Source organism: Hyperolius riggenbachi, chromosome 2 (assembly GCF_040937935.1).
Source record: "Hyperolius riggenbachi isolate aHypRig1 chromosome 2, aHypRig1.pri, whole genome shotgun sequence".
In the NCBI taxonomy this organism is placed as follows: Eukaryota; Metazoa; Chordata; class Amphibia; order Anura; family Hyperoliidae; genus Hyperolius; species Hyperolius riggenbachi.
In genome coordinates, this window is record NC_090647.1 from 100,038,541 (window position 1) to 100,055,393 (window position 16,853).

Consider the following 16,853-nt stretch of genomic DNA (forward strand, 5'->3'; position numbering starts at 1 on the left):
GTATGGGCGGCCCTGGATAAGTGTCTCCTTGATCGTTCTGTGAATGCGCAGTTCCGAAGATCAATCAGTGCAAATGCAGGACGATCTAGGCGATACTTGGCTGGGACCACACATGCGCAGCAGCCATCATCAGGGATCAGGCGGCAAGCTGTCGGAGGGACACAGCAGCAAAATGGTTCGGACCAGGAGGAGAGCAAGGGACCTGAAGCAATACAACAGGCTGAAAAAGTCCCAAGTACGTTAGAGGCAGTCCCTGGATCAAAGGTCTTGAGAGTTTAACCAACACTATCAAATATACACACATACACATAACTATAAACATTCTAGAAGACATTTAAAAATGTCCATATGTTTCAAGACATGTATTTATCTTGAAATAAAAATTGCCTGCAGCACCTAGTATTAGCTGCTGGTGTAAGCAGCGGCTAATTACTAGGCCTTAAGCCCCTTAGCTTCCGAGTTCCAATGAGATCGGGCGCATTTAACTTAGTTTGGCCGCAGGCAATGTTGTTATAACGTAAAAAATGCTCAGTGTCTGTAACTGAAATTTATATTACTCTATCTATCTAAATATATATATATATATATATATACACATATATTTTTCAAATAGATATTTATTTACATGTTTCAAAACATTTAAACATATGCATATTTTGAGCAAAATAAAAGCGCACAAATCAACACTTTTAGAATACCCAGATGATCAAGGAGGCAAATAACCCTTGCAAAGCATGATACAATATGCTTTAAAAGGGAAAAAAATCCTTCTTGGCTCTAAACGGCAACTGGATAAAATCCCTGGATCAACAGTCTACATGGCATTGCAGAAACAATGAAAATATTTTAAGAAATAAAAGTGTTTCAATTTTTCTTATCATGTAAGCTTTGTCACCTTCAGCACACACTAGGTAACAACAGGCCATGTGTGTAACTAGAAGGCCTCTGACCACTACATCCAGATGTGCTTTAGTTTCTCCTTATCTTGGGCCAGTCATGAACTTTTCCCCTCGAATCACTCTATGCATCTACGCACAAGCAGTTCTTGCACTACAGTTACTGTTCCAGGGGAAAATCTCATTTCTACCATCTTGGACTCCTATCTCAATCCCACGAGTTTAGCACTGCCCAACCATTATCTAAAACCTGTTTTTAAGCCTCATGTCATCACTTTTTGCTGCTTTGAATGAGCGATCAGAGAAGAGAATTTCACCTGGACAATAGGGATGAAAAAGGGCAAAATGCATGCATATACAGCATACTATTAAATATTTGGGTTAACCCTTGCTCCCTTTGCGTCTAAAGAAGAGGAGCCCCTCACTCTATCACCCCGTACTTGGGCGGCTTTACAAGCTAGGCCTTTCGTACGGAATGTAGAGCCACTCCTCAACCCGTTCGCTCTGGGTGACCAGGTCCTGCTGTCTGTCCTCCGTAAAGCGGTACACCTTCTTCCCATCCTTACAGTCGTGCGTGCGCAATCAGACGGGACAGCAGAGAAGGGTATTTTGCCTGATGGGTGGGATTAGCTGACTTAGAAATCAAAATAAAGTCATGTCTCTATTTTGATGAAGGGAGAGAGAGGGAGAGACAGAGACACTTGTATTCTAAATGTAGATATGGCAAAGTTCATTTCATAGGGCAGCAAAGTTTAGCTAAAACATTAGTACCATTAACAAGTCAGAGAGAAAGTTTAAAATGGGAAGGGTATAAATGAAAGCAATATGTAGTATACTACAGGTGAGATCAGAACCAGGGATGAAAAAGTCCCTTATCATGTATGCCTTATTATGTATGCCTTTTCGTCACCTTCAGCACAGCCTGGGTAACAACAAGCCATGCATGTATCTAGAAGGCCTCTGACCAGTACAGCCAGTATCCTTTAACCATTTCAGCCGCCCAGACATGAAGTTCACGTCCGGGCGCCTGCTCTGCTGCACTCCTCCCGCCTGCACGCGATCGCGGGCGCGCCTCCATGTCCCCGCGGTGTCCCCCGGTAGCCCTGGGATCAGTGAAAGGGAACATGGTTCCCGATCACGGATCCCTGTCCCCCGCAGAAAAACCGAAGCGCTCACCCGTGAGGCTTCGGCTCTTCTGCCCGGAAAAATTTCAGCATCCCCCTTGTACTTCCGCTTAGCGAGAAGTACAAGGAGGGAAAACAAAATTGAAGGTGTCCATCTTGTGGCCAAATAGCAAAACTACTTCTACACATTTTTACACTACAATTTACACATACAGCAACATTAAAAATTTACTGTTTATGTCCCACACCAAAATATTCCCCAAATAAAATTTTTAATAGAAAAAAAAATTAAAATAAAAAATAAAAAAAAGACATGAATAGTTACCTAAGGGTCTGAACTTTTTAAATATGCATTTGAAGGGGGTATACTACAACCATGTTTTAAATTATAAGCTTGTAAATTGTGATGGGTGCAAAACGGAAACAATGCACCTTTATTTCCAAATAAAATATTGGCGCCATACATTGTGATAGGGACAAAATTTAAATTGTATAATAACCGAGAAATACGGGCAAATAAAATACATAGGTTTTAATTATGGTAGCGTGGATTATTTTAGAGCTATAATGGCCGAAAACTTAGAAATAATGCATTTTTTCCATTTCTTTCTTATTAATCCTGTTAAAATGCATTTACAGTAAAGTGGCTCTTAGCAAAATGTACCACCCACAGAAAGCCCAATTAGTGGTGGAAAAAAACAAGATATAGATCAATAAATTGTGATAAGTAGTGATAAAGTTATTAGCACATGAATGGGAGCTGAAAATTGCTCCGAAGCATAAGGTGAAAAATCCCCGCGGGCTGAAATGGTTAACTTACCTGGGGCTTCTTCCAGCCCCCTGTAGTCCTACAGGTCCCCCACTGTCCTCCCAGTCCAAGCTGTTCTGCTGCTTTACCCCTTCAAAAGCTAGCCCGCTGAGCCCCTTCATGGGCTACTGTGCATGGGCGGCCCTGGATAAGTGTCTCCTTGATCGTTCTGTGACTGCGCAGTTCCGAAGATCAATCAGTGCAAATGCAGGACGATCTAGGCGATACTTGGCTGGGACCACACATGCGCAGCAGCCATCATCAGGGATCAGGCGGCAAGCTGTCGGAGGGACACAGCAGCAAAATGGTTCGGACCAGGAGGAGAGCAAGGGACCTGAAGCAATACAACAGGCTGAAAAAGTCCCAAGTACGTTAGAGGCAGTCCCTGGATCAAAGGTCTTGAGAGTTTAACCAACACTGTCAAATATACACACATACACATAACTATAAACATTCTAGAAGACATTTAAAAATGTCCATATGTTTCAAGACATGTATTTATCTTGAAATAAAAATTGCCTGCAGCACCTAGTATTAGCTGCTGGTGTAAGCAGCGGCTAATTACTAGGCCTTAAGCCCCTTAGCTTCCGAGTTCCAATGAGATCGGGCGCATTTAACTTAGTTTGGCCGCAGGCAATGTTGTTATAACGTAAAAAATGCTCAGTGTCTGTAACTGAAATTTATATTACTCTATCTATCTAAATATATATATATATATATATATACACATATATTTTTCAAATAGATATTTATTTACATGTTTCAAAACATTTAAACATATGCATATTTTGAGCAAAATAAAAGCGCACAAATCAACACTTTTAGAATACCCAGATGATCAAGGAGGCAAATAACCCTTGCAAAGCATGATACAATATGCTTTAAAAGGGAAAAAAATCCTTCTTGGCTCTAAACGGCAACTGGATAAAATCCCTGGATCAACAGTCTACATGGCATTGCAGAAACAATGAAAATATTTTAAGAAATAAAGTGTTTCAATTTTTCTTATCATGTAAGCTTTGTCACCTTCAGCACACACTGGGTAACAACAGGCCATGTGTGTAACTAGAAGGCCTCTGACCACTACATCCAGATGTGCTTTAGTTTCTCCTTATCTTGGGCCAGTCATGAACTTTTCCCCTCGAATCACTCTATGCATCTACGCACAAGCAGTTCTTGCACTACAGTTACTGTTCCAGGGGAAAATCTCATTTCTACCATCTTGGACTCCTATCTCAATCCCACGAGTTTAGCACTGCCCAACCATTATCTAAAACCTGTTTTTAAGCCTCATGTCATCACTTTTTGCTGCTTTGAATGAGCGATCAGAGAAGAGAATTTCACCTGGACAATAGGGATGAAAAAGGGCAAAATGCATGCATATACAGCATACTATTAAATATTTGGGTTAACCCTTGCTCCCTTTGCGTCTAAAGAAGAGGAGCCCCTCACTCTATCACCCCGTACTTGGGCGGCTTTACAAGCTAGGCCTTTCATACGGAATGTAGAGCCACTCCTCAACCCGTTCGCTCTGGGTGACCAGGTCCTGCTGTCTGTCCTCCGTAAAGCGGTACACCTTCTTCCCATCCTTACAGTCGTGCGTGCGCAATCAGACGGGACAGCAGAGAAGGGTATTTTGCCTGATGGGTGGGATTAGCTGACTTAGAAATCAAAATAAAGTCATGTCTCTATTTTGATGAAGGGAGAGAGAGGGAGAGACAGAGACACTTGTATTCTAAATGTAGATATGGCAAAGTTCATTTCATAGGGCAGCAAAGTTTAGCTAAAACATTAGTACCATTTACAAGTCAGAGAGAAAGTTTAAAATGGGAAGGGTATAAATGAAAGCAATATGTAGTATACTACAGGTGAGATCAGAACCAGGGATAAAACAGTCCCTTATCATGTATGCCTTATCATGTATGCCTTTTCGTCACCTTCAGCACAGCCTGGGTAACAACAAGCTATGCATGTATCTAGAAGGCCTCTGACCAGTACAGCCAGTATCCTTTAACCATTTCAGCCGCCCAGACGTGAAGCTCACGTCCGGGCGGCTGCTCTGCTGCACTCCCCTGCTCCTGCGCGCGATCGCGGGCGTGCCTCCATGTCCCCGCGGTGTCCCCCGGTAGCCCTGGGATCAGTGAAAGGGAACATGGTTCCCGATCACGGATCCCTGTCTTCCGCAGAAAACCGAAGCGCTCACCCGTGAGGCTTCGGCTCTTCTGCCCGGAAAAATTTCAGCATCCCCCTTGTACTTCCGCTTAGCGAGAAGTACAAGGAGGGAAAACAAAAATGAAGGTGGCCATCTTGTGGCCAAATAGTAAAACTACTTCTACACATTTTTACACTACAATTTACACATATAGCAACATTAAAAATTTACTGTTTATGTCCCACACCAAAATATTCCCCAAATAAAATGTTTAATAGAAAAAAAAAATTAAAATTAAAAATAAAAAAAGACATAAATAGTTACCTAAGGGTCTGAACTTTTTAAATATGCATTTGAAGGGGGTATACTACAAACATGTTTTAAATTATAAGCTTGTAAATTGTGATGGGTGCAAAACGGAAACAATGCACCTTTATTTCCAAATAAAATATTGGCGCCATACATTGTGATAGGGACAAAATTTAAATGGTATAATAACCGAGAAATACGGGCAAATAAAATACATAGGTTTTAATTATGGTAGCATGGATTATTTTAGAGCTATAATGGCCGAAAACTTAGAAATAATGCATTTTTTCCATTTCTTTCTTATTAATCCTGTTAAAATGCATTTACAGTAAAGTGGCTCTTAGCAAAATGTACCACCCACAGAAAGCCCAATTAGTGGTGGAAAAAAACAAGATATAGATCAATAAATTGTGATAAGTAGTGATAAAGTTATTAGCACATGAATGGGAGCTGAAAATTGCTCCGAAGCATAAGGTGAAAAATCCCCGCGGGCTGAAATGGTTAACTTACCTGGGGCTTCTTCCAGCCCCCTGTAGTCCTACAGGTCCACCACTGTCCTCCCAGTCCAAGCTGTTCTGCTGCTTTACCCCTTCAAAAGCTAGCCCGCTGAGCCCCTTCATGGGCTACTGTGTATGGGCGGCCCTGGATAAGTGTCTCCTTGATCGTTCTGTGAATGCGCAGTTCCGAAGATCAATCAGTGCAAATGCAGGACGATCTAGGCGATACTTGGCTGGGACCACACATGCGCAGCAGCCATCATCAGGGATCAGGCGGCAAGCTGTCGGAGGGACACAGCAGCAAAATGGTTCGGACCAGGAGGAGAGCAAGGGACCTGAAGCAATACAACAGGCTGAAAAAGTCCCAAGTACGTTAGAGGCAGTCCCTGGATCAAAGGTCTTGAGAGTTTAACCAACACTATCAAATATACACACATACACATAACTATAAACATTCTAGAAGACATTTAAAAATGTCCATATGTTTCAAGACATGTATTTATCTTGAAATAAAAATTGCCTGCAGCACCTAGTATTAGCTGCTGGTGTAAGCAGCAGCTAATTACTAGGCCTTAAGCCCCTTAGCTTCCGAGTTCCAATGAGATCGGGCGCATTTAACTTAGTTTGGCCGCAGGCAATGTTGTTATAACGTAAAAAATGCTCAGTGTCTGTAACTGAAATTTATATTACTCTATCTATCTAAATATATATATATATATATATATATATATATATATATACACATATATTTTTCAAATAGATATTTATTTACATGTTTCAAAACATTTAAACATATGCATATTTTGAGCAAAATAAAAGCGCACAAATCAACACTTTTAGAATACCCAGATGATCAAGGAGGCAAATAACCCTTGCAAAGCATGATACAATATGCTTTAAAAGGGAAAAAAATCCTTCTTGGCTCTAAACGGCAACTGGATAAAATCCCTGGATCAACAGTCTACATGGCATTGCAGAAACAATGAAAATATTTTAAGAAATAAAGTGTTTCAATTTTTCTTATCATGTAAGCTTTGTCACCTTCAGCACACACTGGGTAACAACAGGCCATGTGTGTAACTAGAAGGCCTCTGACCACTACATCCAGATGTGCTTTAGTTTCTCCTTATCTTGGGCCAGTCATGAACTTTTCCCCTCGAATCACTCTATGCATCTACGCACAAGCAGTTCTTGCACTACAGTTACTGTTCCAGGGGAAAATCTCATTTCTACCATCTTGGACTCCTATCTCAATCCCACGAGTTTAGCACTGCCCAACCATTATCTAAAACCTGTTTTTAAGCCTCATGTCATCACTTTTTGCTGCTTTGAATGAGCGATCAGAGAAGAGAATTTCACCTGGACAATAGGGATGAAAAAGGGCAAAATGCATGCATATACAGCATACTATTAAATATTTGGGTTAACCCTTGCTCCCTTTGCGTCTAAAGAAGAGGAGCCCCTCACTCTATCACCCCGTACTTGGGCGGCTTTACAAGCTAGGCCTTTCATACGGAATGTAGAGCCACTCCTCAACCCGTTCGCTCTGGGTGACCAGGTCCTGCTGTCTGTCCTCCGTAAAGCGGTACACCTTCTTCCCATCCTTACAGTCGTGTGTGCGCAATCAGACGGGACAGCAGAGAAGGGTATTTTGCCTGATGGGTGGGATTAGCTGACTTAGAAATCAAAATAAAGTCATGTCTCTATTTTGATGAAGGGAGAGAGAGGGAGAGACAGAGACACTTGTATTCTAAATGTAGATATGGCAAAGTTCATTTCATAGGGCAGCAAAGTTTAGCTAAAACATTAGTACCATTTACAAGTCAGAGAGAAAGTTTAAAATGGGAAGGGTATAAATGAAAGCAATATGTAGTATACTACAGGTGAGATCAGAACCAGGGATAAAACAGTCCCTTATCATGTATGCCTTATCATGTATGCCTTTTCGTCACCTTCAGCACAGCCTGGGTAACAACAAGCTATGCATGTATCTAGAAGGCCTCTGACCAGTACAGCCAGTATCCTTTAACCATTTCAGCCGCCCAGACGTGAAGCTCACGTCCGGGCGGCTGCTCTGCTGCACTCCCCTGCTCCTGCGCGCGATCGCGGGCGTGCCTCCATGTCCCCGCGGTGTCCCCCGGTAGCCCTGGGATCAGTGAAAGGGAACATGGGTTCCGATCACGGATCCCTGTCTTCCGCAGAAAACCGAAGCGCTCACCCGTGAGGCTTCGGCTCTTCTGCCCGGAAAAATTTCAGCATCCCCCTTGTACTTCCGCTTAGCGAGAAGTACAAGGAGGGAAAACAAAAATGAAGGTGGCCATCTTGTGGCCAAATAGTAAAACTACTTCTACACATTTTTACACTACAATTTACACATATAGCAACATTAAAAATTTACTGTTTATGTCCCACACCAAAATATTCCCCAAATAAAATGTTTAATAGAAAAAAAAAATTAAAATTAAAAATAAAAAAAGACATAAATAGTTACCTAAGGGTCTGAACTTTTTAAATATGCATTTGAAGGGGGTATACTACAAACATGTTTTAAATTATAAGCTTGTAAATTGTGATGGGTGCAAAACGGAAACAATGCACCTTTATTTCCAAATAAAATATTGGCGCCATACATTGTGATAGGGACAAAATTTAAATGGTATAATAACCGAGAAATACGGGCAAATAAAATACATAGGTTTTAATTATGGTAGCATGGATTATTTTAGAGCTATAATGGCCGAAAACTTAGAAATAATGCATTTTTTCCATTTCTTTCTTATTAATCCTGTTAAAATGCATTTACAGTAAAGTGGCTCTTAGCAAAATGTACCACCCACAGAAAGCCCAATTAGTGGTGGAAAAAAACAAGATATAGATCAATAAATTGTGATAAGTAGTGATAAAGTTATTAGCACATGAATGGGAGCTGAAAATTGCTCCGAAGCATAAGGTGAAAAATCCCCGCGGGCTGAAATGGTTAACTTACCTGGGGCTTCTTCCAGCCCCCTGTAGTCCTACAGGTCCACCACTGTCCTCCCAGTCCAACCTGTTCTGCTGCTTTACCCCTTCAAAAGCTAGCCCGCTGAGCCCCTTCATGGGCTACTGTGTATGGGCGGCCCTGGATAAGTGTCTCCTTGATCGTTCTGTGAATGCGCAGTTCCGAAGATCAATCAGTGCAAATGCAGGACGATCTAGGCGATACTTGGCTGGGACCACACATGCGCAGCAGCCATCATCAGGGATCAGGCGGCAAGCTGTCGGAGGGACACAGCAGCAAAATGGTTCGGACCAGGAGGAGAGCAAGGGACCTGAAGCAATACAACAGGCTGAAAAAGTCCCAAGTACGTTAGAGGCAGTCCCTGGATCAAAGGTCTTGAGAGTTTAACCAACACTATCAAATATACACACATACACATAACTATAAACATTCTAGAAGACATTTAAAAATGTCCATATGTTTCAAGACATGTATTTATCTTGAAATAAAAATTGCCTGCAGCACCTAGTATTAGCTGCTGGTGTAAGCAGCGGCTAATTACTAGGCCTTAAGCCCCTTAGCTTCCGAGTTCCAATGAGATCGGGCGCATTTAACTTAGTTTGGCCGCAGGCAATGTTGTTATAACGTAAAAAATGCTCAGTGTCTGTAACTGAAATTTATATTACTCTATCTATCTAAATATATATATATATATATATATATATACACATATATTTTTCAAATAGATATTTATTTACATGTTTCAAAACATTTAAACATATGCATATTTTGAGCAAAATAAAAGCGCACAAATCAACACTTTTAGAATACCCAGATGATCAAGGAGGCAAATAACCCTTGCAAAGCATGATACAATATGCTTTAAAAGGGAAAAAAATCCTTCTTGGCTCTAAACGGCAACTGGATAAAATCCCTGGATCAACAGTCTACATGGCATTGCAGAAACAATGAAAATATTTTAAGAAATAAAAGTGTTTCAATTTTTCTTATCATGTAAGCTTTGTCACCTTCAGCACACACTAGGTAACAACAGGCCATGTGTGTAACTAGAAGGCCTCTGACCACTACATCCAGATGTGCTTTAGTTTCTCCTTATCTTGGGCCAGTCATGAACTTTTCCCCTCGAATCACTCTATGCATCTACGCACAAGCAGTTCTTGCACTACAGTTACTGTTCCAGGGGAAAATCTCATTTCTACCATCTTGGACTCCTATCTCAATCCCACGAGTTTAGCACTGCCCAACCATTATCTAAAACCTGTTTTTAAGCCTCATGTCATCACTTTTTGCTGCTTTGAATGAGCGATCAGAGAAGAGAATTTCACCTGGACAATAGGGATGAAAAAGGGCAAAATGCATGCATATACAGCATACTATTAAATATTTGGGTTAACCCTTGCTCCCTTTGCGTCTAAAGAAGAGGAGCCCCTCACTCTATCACCCCGTACTTGGGCGGCTTTACAAGCTAGGCCTTTCGTACGGAATGTAGAGCCACTCCTCAACCCGTTCGCTCTGGGTGACCAGGTCCTGCTGTCTGTCCTCCGTAAAGCGGTACACCTTCTTCCCATCCTTACAGTCGTGCGTGCGCAATCAGACGGGACAGCAGAGAAGGGTATTTTGCCTGATGGGTGGGATTAGCTGACTTAGAAATCAAAATAAAGTCATGTCTCTATTTTGATGAAGGGAGAGAGAGGGAGAGACAGAGACACTTGTATTCTAAATGTAGATATGGCAAAGTTCATTTCATAGGGCAGCAAAGTTTAGCTAAAACATTAGTACCATTAACAAGTCAGAGAGAAAGTTTAAAATGGGAAGGGTATAAATGAAAGCAATATGTAGTATACTACAGGTGAGATCAGAACCAGGGATGAAAAAGTCCCTTATCATGTATGCCTTATTATGTATGCCTTTTCGTCACCTTCAGCACAGCCTGGGTAACAACAAGCCATGCATGTATCTAGAAGGCCTCTGACCAGTACAGCCAGTATCCTTTAACCATTTCAGCCGCCCAGACATGAAGTTCACGTCCGGGCGCCTGCTCTGCTGCACTCCTCCCGCCTGCACGCGATCGCGGGCGTGCCTCCATGTCCCCGCGGTGTCCCCCGGTAGCCCTGGGATCAGTGAAAGGGAACATGGTTCCCGATCACGGATCCCTGTCCCCCGCAGAAAAACCGAAGCGCTCACCCGTGAGGCTTCGGCTCTTCTGCCCGGAAAAATTTCAGCATCCCCCTTGTACTTCCGCTTAGCGAGAAGTACAAGGAGGGAAAACAAAATTGAAGGTGTCCATCTTGTGGCCAAATAGCAAAACTACTTCTACACATTTTTACACTACAATTTACACATACAGCAACATTAAAAATTTACTGTTTATGTCCCACACCAAAATATTCCCCAAATAAAATTTTTAATAGAAAAAAAAATTAAAATAAAAAATAAAAAAAAGACATGAATAGTTACCTAAGGGTCTGAACTTTTTAAATATGCATTTGAAGGGGGTATACTACAACCATGTTTTAAATTATAAGCTTGTAAATTGTGATGGGTGCAAAACGGAAACAATGCACCTTTATTTCCAAATAAAATATTGGCGCCATACATTGTGATAGGGACAAAATTTAAATTGTATAATAACCGAGAAATACGGGCAAATAAAATACATAGGTTTTAATTATGGTAGCGTGGATTATTTTAGAGCTATAATGGCCGAAAACTTAGAAATAATGCATTTTTTCCATTTCTTTCTTATTAATCCTGTTAAAATGCATTTACAGTAAAGTGGCTCTTAGCAAAATGTACCACCCACAGAAAGCCCAATTAGTGGTGGAAAAAAACAAGATATAGATCAATAAATTGTGATAAGTAGTGATAAAGTTATTAGCACATGAATGGGAGCTGAAAATTGCTCCGAAGCATAAGGTGAAAAATCCCCGCGGGCTGAAATGGTTAACTTACCTGGGGCTTCTTCCAGCCCCCTGTAGTCCTACAGGTCCCCCACTGTCCTCCCAGTCCAAGCTGTTCTGCTGCTTTACCCCTTCAAAAGCTAGCCCGCTGAGCCCCTTCATGGGCTACTGTGCATGGGCGGCCCTGGATAAGTGTCTCCTTGATCGTTCTGTGACTGCGCAGTTCCGAAGATCAATCAGTGCAAATGCAGGACGATCTAGGCGATACTTGGCTGGGACCACACATGCGCAGCAGCCATCATCAGGGATCAGGCGGCAAGCTGTCGGAGGGACACAGCAGCAAAATGGTTCGGACCAGGAGGAGAGCAAGGGACCTGAAGCAATACAACAGGCTGAAAAAGTCCCAAGTACGTTAGAGGCAGTCCCTGGATCAAAGGTCTTGAGAGTTTAACCAACACTGTCAAATATACACACATACACATAACTATAAACATTCTAGAAGACATTTAAAAATGTCCATATGTTTCAAGACATGTATTTATCTTGAAATAAAAATTGCCTGCAGCACCTAGTATTAGCTGCTGGTGTAAGCAGCGGCTAATTACTAGGCCTTAAGCCCCTTAGCTTCCGAGTTCCAATGAGATCGGGCGCATTTAACTTAGTTTGGCCGCAGGCAATGTTGTTATAACGTAAAAAATGCTCAGTGTCTGTAACTGAAATTTATATTACTCTATCTATCTAAATATATATATATATATATATATACACATATATTTTTCAAATAGATATTTATTTACATGTTTCAAAACATTTAAACATATGCATATTTTGAGCAAAATAAAAGCGCACAAATCAACACTTTTAGAATACCCAGATGATCAAGGAGGCAAATAACCCTTGCAAAGCATGATACAATATGCTTTAAAAGGGAAAAAAATCCTTCTTGGCTCTAAACGGCAACTGGATAAAATCCCTGGATCAACAGTCTACATGGCATTGCAGAAACAATGAAAATATTTTAAGAAATAAAGTGTTTCAATTTTTCTTATCATGTAAGCTTTGTCACCTTCAGCACACACTGGGTAACAACAGGCCATGTGTGTAACTAGAAGGCCTCTGACCACTACATCCAGATGTGCTTTAGTTTCTCCTTATCTTGGGCCAGTCATGAACTTTTCCCCTCGAATCACTCTATGCATCTACGCACAAGCAGTTCTTGCACTACAGTTACTGTTCCAGGGGAAAATCTCATTTCTACCATCTTGGACTCCTATCTCAATCCCACGAGTTTAGCACTGCCCAACCATTATCTAAAACCTGTTTTTAAGCCTCATGTCATCACTTTTTGCTGCTTTGAATGAGCGATCAGAGAAGAGAATTTCACCTGGACAATAGGGATGAAAAAGGGCAAAATGCATGCATATACAGCATACTATTAAATATTTGGGTTAACCCTTGCTCCCTTTGCGTCTAAAGAAGAGGAGCCCCTCACTCTATCACCCCGTACTTGGGCGGCTTTACAAGCTAGGCCTTTCGTACGGAATGTAGAGCCACTCCTCAACCCGTTCGCTCTGGGTGACCAGGTCCTGCTGTCTGTCCTCCGTAAAGCGGTACACCTTCTTCCCATCCTTACAGTCGTGCGTGCGCAATCAGACGGGACAGCAGAGAAGGGTATTTTGCCTGATGGGTGGGATTAGCTGACTTAGAAATCAAAATAAAGTCATGTCTCTATTTTGATGAAGGGAGAGAGAGGGAGAGACAGAGACACTTGTATTCTAAATGTAGATATGGCAAAGTTCATTTCATAGGGCAGCAAAGTTTAGCTAAAACATTAGTACCATTTACAAGTCAGAGAGAAAGTTTAAAATGGGAAGGGTATAAATGAAAGCAATATGTAGTATACTACAGGTGAGATCAGAACCAGGGATAAAACAGTCCCTTATCATGTATGCCTTATCATGTATGCCTTTTCGTCACCTTCAGCACAGCCTGGGTAACAACAAGCTATGCATGTATCTAGAAGGCCTCTGACCAGTACAGCCAGTATCCTTTAACCATTTCAGCCGCCCAGACGTGAAGCTCACGTCCGGGCGGCTGCTCTGCTGCACTCCCCTGCTCCTGCGCGCGATCGCGGGCGTGCCTCCATGTCCCCGCGGTGTCCCCCGGTAGCCCTGGGATCAGTGAAAGGGAACATGGTTCCCGATCACGGATCCCTGTCTTCCGCAGAAAACCGAAGCGCTCACCCGTGAGGCTTCGGCTCTTCTGCCCGGAAAAATTTCAGCATCCCCCTTGTACTTCCGCTTAGCGAGAAGTACAAGGAGGGAAAACAAAAATGAAGGTGGCCATCTTGTGGCCAAATAGTAAAACTACTTCTACACATTTTTACACTACAATTTACACATATAGCAACATTAAAAATTTACTGTTTATGTCCCACACCAAAATATTCCCCAAATAAAATGTTTAATAGAAAAAAAAAATTAAAATTAAAAATAAAAAAAGACATAAATAGTTACCTAAGGGTCTGAACTTTTTAAATATGCATTTGAAGGGGGTATACTACAAACATGTTTTAAATTATAAGCTTGTAAATTGTGATGGGTGCAAAACGGAAACAATGCACCTTTATTTCCAAATAAAATATTGGCGCCATACATTGTGATAGGGACAAAATTTAAATGGTATAATAACCGAGAAATACGGGCAAATAAAATACATAGGTTTTAATTATGGTAGCATGGATTATTTTAGAGCTATAATGGCCGAAAACTTAGAAATAATGCATTTTTTCCATTTCTTTCTTATTAATCCTGTTAAAATGCATTTACAGTAAAGTGGCTCTTAGCAAAATGTACCACCCACAGAAAGCCCAATTAGTGGTGGAAAAAAACAAGATATAGATCAATAAATTGTGATAAGTAGTGATAAAGTTATTAGCACATGAATGGGAGCTGAAAATTGCTCCGAAGCATAAGGTGAAAAATCCCCGCGGGCTGAAATGGTTAACTTACCTGGGGCTTCTTCCAGCCCCCTGTAGTCCTACAGGTCCACCACTGTCCTCCCAGTCCAAGCTGTTCTGCTGCTTTACCCCTTCAAAAGCTAGCCCGCTGAGCCCCTTCATGGGCTACTGTGTATGGGCGGCCCTGGATAAGTGTCTCCTTGATCGTTCTGTGAATGCGCAGTTCCGAAGATCAATCAGTGCAAATGCAGGACGATCTAGGCGATACTTGGCTGGGACCACACATGCGCAGCAGCCATCATCAGGGATCAGGCGGCAAGCTGTCGGAGGGACACAGCAGCAAAATGGTTCGGACCAGGAGGAGAGCAAGGGACCTGAAGCAATACAACAGGCTGAAAAAGTCCCAAGTACGTTAGAGGCAGTCCCTGGATCAAAGGTCTTGAGAGTTTAACCAACACTATCAAATATACACACATACACATAACTATAAACATTCTAGAAGACATTTAAAAATGTCCATATGTTTCAAGACATGTATTTATCTTGAAATAAAAATTGCCTGCAGCACCTAGTATTAGCTGCTGGTGTAAGCAGCGGCTAATTACTAGGCCTTAAGCCCCTTAGCTTCCGAGTTCCAATGAGATCGGGCGCATTTAACTTAGTTTGGCCGCAGGCAATGTTGTTATAACGTAAAAAATGCTCAGTGTCTGTAACTGAAATTTATATTACTCTATCTATCTAAATATATATATATATATATATATATATACACATATATTTTTCAAATAGATATTTATTTACATGTTTCAAAACATTTAAACATATGCATATTTTGAGCAAAATAAAAGCGCACAAATCAACACTTTTAGAATACCCAGATGATCAAGGAGGCAAATAACCCTTGCAAAGCATGATACAATATGCTTTAAAAGGGAAAAAAATCCTTCTTGGCTCTAAACGGCAACTGGATAAAATCCCTGGATCAACAGTCTACATGGCATTGCAGAAACAATGAAAATATTTTAAGAAATAAAAGTGTTTCAATTTTTCTTATCATGTAAGCTTTGTCACCTTCAGCACACACTGGGTAACAACAGGCCATGTGTGTAACTAGAAGGCCTCTGACCACTACATCCAGATGTGCTTTAGTTTCTCCTTATCTTGGGCCAGTCATGAACTTTTCCCCTCGAATCACTCTATGCATCTACGCACAAGCAGTTCTTGCACTACAGTTACTGTTCCAGGGGAAAATCTCATTTCTACCATCTTGGACTCCTATCTCAATCCCACGAGTTTAGCACTGCCCAACCATTATCTAAAACCTGTTTTTAAGCCTCATGTCATCACTTTTTGCTGCTTTGAATGAGCGATCAGAGAAGAGAATTTCACCTGGACAATAGGGATGAAAAAGGGCAAAATGCATGCATATACAGCATACTATTAAATATTTGGGTTAACCCTTGCTCCCTTTGCGTCTAAAGAAGAGGAGCCCCTCACTCTATCACCCCGTACTTGGGCGGCTTTACAAGCTAGGCCTTTCGTACGGAATGTAGAGCCACTCCTCAACCCGTTCGCTCTGGGTGACCAGGTCCTGCTGTCTGTCCTCCGTAAAGCGGTACACCTTCTTCCCATCCTTACAGTCGTGCGTGCGCAATCAGACGGGACAGCAGAGAAGGGTATTTTGCCTGATGGGTGGGATTAGCTGACTTAGAAATCAAAATAAAGTCATGTCTCTATTTTGATGAAGGGAGAGAGAGGGAGAGACAGAGACACTTGTATTCTAAATGTAGATATGGCAAAGTTCATTTCATAGGGCAGCAAAGTTTAGCTAAAACATTAGTACCATTAACAAGTCAGAGAGAAAGTTTAAAATGGGAAGGGTATAAATGAAAGCAATATGTAGTATACTACAGGTGAGATCAGAACCAGGGATGAAAAAGTCCCTTATCATGTATGCCTTATTATGTATGCCTTTTCGTCACCTTCAGCACAGCCTGGGTAACAACAAGCCATGCATGTATCTAGAAGGCCTCTGACCAGTACAGCCAGTATCCTTTAACCATTTCAGCCGCCCAGACATGAAGTTCACGTCCGGGCGGCTGCTCTGCTGCACTCCTCCCGCCTGCGCGCGATCGCGGGCGCGCCTCCATGTCCCCGCGGTGTCCCCCGGTAGCCCTGGGATCAGTGAAAGGGAACATGGTTCCCGATCA